The 5,000-nt window shown below is 56.9% G+C and overlaps 1 protein-coding gene across 2 annotated transcripts in view; it reads right to left on the bottom strand.

The window, feature by feature from the left end:
* The window catches only part of sidt2 (SID1 transmembrane family, member 2), a 55,046-nt gene that overhangs the window by 12,296 nt on the left and 37,750 nt on the right, over positions 1 to 5,000 (bottom strand). The gene's annotated exons all lie outside the window — the stretch shown is intronic.

The following is a 5,000-nucleotide window of genomic DNA, read 5'->3' as shown; positions in this document are numbered from 1 at the left end:
CGTCTCATACTCATCACACACTCGTCACACACTCGTCTCACACCAGTCACACACCCGTCACACACCCGTCTCACACTCGTCTCACACCAGTCACACACTCGTCTCACACCCGTCACACACCCGTCACACTCATCTCACACCCGTGACACACTCGTCTCACACCCGTCACACACCCGTCACACTCATCTCACACCCGTCACACACTCGTCTCACACCCGTCACACACACGTCACACACCCGTCACACACCCATCACACACCCGCCAAACTCATCTCACACCCGTCACACACCCGTCTCATACTCATCACACACTCGTCACACACTCGTCTCACACCAGTCACACACCCGTCACACACTCGTCTCACACCAGTCACACACTCGTCACACACTCGTCTCACACCCGCCAAACTCATCTCACACCCGTCACACACCAGTCACACACCCGTCACACACCCATCACACACCCGCCAAACTCATCTCACACCCGTCACACACCCGTCTCATACTCATCACACACTCGTCACACACTCGTCTCACACCAGTCACACACCCGTCACACACCCGTCTCACACCAGTCACACACTCGTCACACACTCGTCTCACACCCGTCACACACTCGTCTCACACCCGTCACACACCAGTCACACACCCGTCACACACCCGTCACACACTCGTCTCACACCCGTCACACACCCGTCTCACACCAGTCACACACCTGTCACACACTCGTCTCACACCCGTAACACACCCGTCACACATTCGTCTCACACCCGTCACACACCCGTCATAGACTCGTCACACACCCGTAACACACCCGTCTCATACTAATCACACACCCGTCACACACCCGTCACACACTCGTCACACACTCGTCACACACTCGTCTCACACCCGTCACACACCCGTCTCACACCCGTCACACACCCGTCTCACACCCGTCACACACCCGTCGCACACCCGTCATAGACCCGTCACACACCCGTCTCATACTCATCACACACTCGTCACACACCCGTCACACACTCGTCACACACTCGTCACACACCCGTCACACACTCGTCACACACTCGTCACACACCCGTCACACACCCGTCACACACTCGTCTCATACCAGTCACACACTCGTCACACACTCGTCTCACACCCGTCACACACTCGTCAAACACCCGTCTCATACTCATTACACACTCGTTTCACACCCATCACACACCCGTCTCATACTCATTACACACTCGTCACACACCCGTCACACACCCGTCACACACTCGTCACACACTCGTCACACACCCGTCACACACTCGTCACACACCCGTCACACACTCGTCTCATACCAGTCACACACTCGTCTAACACCCGTCACACACTCGTCTCACACCCGTCTCATACTCATTACACACTCGTTTCCCACCCGTCACACACCCGTCTCATACTCATTACACACTCGTCACACACCCGTCTAATACTCATTACACACTCGTTTCACACCCGTCACACACCCGTCTCATACTCATTACACAATCGCCACACACCCGTCACACACCCGTCTCATACTCATTACACACTCGTCACACACCCGTCACACACCCGTCTCATACTCATTACACACTCGTTTCACACCCGTCTCATACTCATTACACACTCGTCTCACACCCGTCACACACTCGTCTCACACCCGTCGCACACTCGTCTCACACCCGTCACACACCCGTCACACACTCTTCACACACTCGTCTCACACCCGTCTCATACTCATTACACACTCGTTTCACACCCGTCACACACTCGTCTCACACCCGTCTCATACTCATTACACACTCGTCACACACCCGTCACACACCCGTCTCATACTCATTACACACTCGTTTCACACCCGTCACACACCCGTCTCATACTCATTACACACTCGTCTCACACCCGTCACACACTCGTCTCACACCCGTCGCACACTCGTCTCACACCCGTCGCACACTCGTCTCACACCCGTCACACACTCGTCGCACACCCGTCACACACTCGTCGCACAACCGTCACACACTCTTCGCACACTCGTCTCACACCCGTCACACACTCGTCGCACACCCGTCACACACTCGTCGCACAACCGTCACACACCCGTCACATACTCATTACACACTCGTCACACACCCGTCACACACTCTTCTCACACCCCTCGCACACTCGTCTCACACCCGTCGCACACTCGTCTCACACCCGTCACACACTCGTCGCACACCCGTCACACACTCGTCGCACAACCGTCACACACCCGTCTCACACCCGTCACACACCCGTCACACACCCGTCAAACACTCGTCACACACCCGTCTCACACCCGTCAAACACTCGTCTCACACCCGTCACACACCCGTCACACATTCGTCAAACACCCGTCACACACTCGTCACACACTCGTCTCACACCCGTCACACACTCGTCTAAAACCCGTCACACACCCGTCTCATACTCATTACACACCCGTCACATACCCATCACACACTCGTCTCACACCCGTTACACACTCGTCTCACACCCGTCGCTCACCCGTCATACACTCGTCACACAACCGTCATACACTCGTCACACACCTGTCACACACTCGTCAAACACCCGTCACACACCCGTCACACACCCGTCTCATACTCATGACACACTCGTCACACACCCGTCACACACTCGTCTCACAACCGTCACACACTCGTCTCACACCCGTCACACACCCGTCAGACACTCGTCTCACACCTGTCGCACACCCGTCACACACTCGTCACACACCCGTCTCATACTCGTCACACACTCGTCACACACTCGTCACACATTCGTCCCACACTTGTCTCACACCCGTCACACACTCATCTCACACCCGTCGCACACTCGTCACACACCCGTCACACACTCGTCTCACACCCGTCACACACCCGTCTCCCACCCGTCACACACTCGTCACACACTCATCACACACCCGTCACACACTCATCAAACACTCGTCACACACCCGTCGCACACCCGTCACACACCCGTCACACACTCGTCACACACTCGTCTCACACCAGTCACACACTCGTCACACACTCGTCTCACACCCGTCACACACCCGTCAGACACTCGTCTCACACCCGTCGCACACCCGTCATACACTCACCCGTCACACACTCGTCACACACCCGTCACACACCCGTCAGACACTCGTCTCACACCCGTCGCACACCCGTCATACACTCGTCACACACCTGTCATACACCTGTCACACACCCGTCGCACACCCGTCATACACTCGTCACACACCTGTCATACACCTGTCACACACTCGTCAAACACCCGTCACACACCCGTCTCATACTCATTACACACTCGTCACACACCCGTCACACACTCGTCTCACACCCGTCATACACCCGTCGCACACCCGTCATACAATCGTCTCACACCCGTCGCACACCCGTCATACACTCGTCTCACACCCGTCGCACACTCGTCTCACACCCGTCACACACCCGTCTCATACTTTTCACACACTCGTCTCACACCCGTCACACACTCGTCACACACCCGTCACACACTCGTCTCACACCCGTCACACACCCGTCACACACCTGTCACACACTCGTCAAACACCCGTCACACACCCGTCTCATACTCATTACACACTCGTCACACACCCGTCACACACTCGTCTCACACCCGTCACACACTCGTCTCACACCTGTCGCACACCCGTCATACACTCGTCTCGCACCCGTCGCACACTCGTCTCACACCCGTCACACACTCGTCACACACTCGCCGCACACCCGTCTCACACCCGTCACACACCCGTCACACACTCGTCAAACACCCGTCACACACTCGTCAAACACCCGTCACACACCCGTCACACACCCGTCTCATACTCGTCACACACTCGTCACACACCCGTCACACACTCGTCATACACCCGTCTCACACCCGTCACACACTCGTCAAACACCCGTCACACACCCGTCACACACCCGTCTCATACTCGTCACACACTCGTCACACACCCGTCACACACTCGTCACACACCCGTCGCACACCCGTCATACACTCGTCTCGCACCCGTCGCACACTCGTCTCACACCCGTCACACACTCGTCACACACCCGTCACACACCCGTCTCACACCCGTCACACACCCGTCACACACTCGTCAAACACCCGTCACACACTCGTCAAACACCCGTCACACACCCGTCACACACCCGTCTCATACTCGTCACACACTCGTCACACACCCGTCACACACTCGTCACACACCCGTCTCACACCCGTCACACACCTGTCACACACTCGTCAAACACCCGTCTCATACTCATTACACACTCGTCACACACCCGTCACACACTCGTCTCACACCCGTCACACACCCGTCACACACTCGTCTCACACCAGTCGCACACCCGTCATACACTCGTCTCACACTCGTCTCACACCCGTCACACCCGTCGCACACCCGTCTCACACCCGTCGCACATTCGTCACACACTCGTCACACACTCGTCCCACACCCGTCGCACACTCGTCTCACACCCGTCGCACACTCGTCTCACACCTGTCTCACACCCGTCGCACACTCGTCAGACACCCGTCGCACACTCGTCTCACACCCGTCGCACACTCGTCACACACTCGTCCCACACTCGTCTCACACTCGTCTCACATCCGTCACACACTCGTCACACACCCGTCTCATACCCGTCACACACCCGTCTCATACCCGTCACACACTCGTCACACACTCGTCACACACTCGTCTCATACTCGTCACACACCCGTCGCACACTCGTCGCACACTCGTCTCACACCCATCGCACACTCGTCTCACACCCGTCGCACACTCGTCACACACTCGTCACACACTCGTCTCACACCCGTCACACACTCGTCACACACCCGTCTCATACTCGTCACACACCCGTCACACACTTGTCACACACTCGTCACACACTCGTCACACACCTGTCTCATACTCGTCACACATCCGT

This window comes from Siphateles boraxobius, unplaced genomic scaffold, assembly GCF_051911475.1.
Source record: "Siphateles boraxobius isolate OS27281-9 unplaced genomic scaffold, OSU_SipBor_1 82, whole genome shotgun sequence".
In the NCBI taxonomy this organism is placed as follows: domain Eukaryota; kingdom Metazoa; phylum Chordata; class Actinopteri; order Cypriniformes; family Leuciscidae; genus Siphateles; species Siphateles boraxobius.
This window is presented reverse-complemented; position numbering and strand designations above follow the sequence as displayed.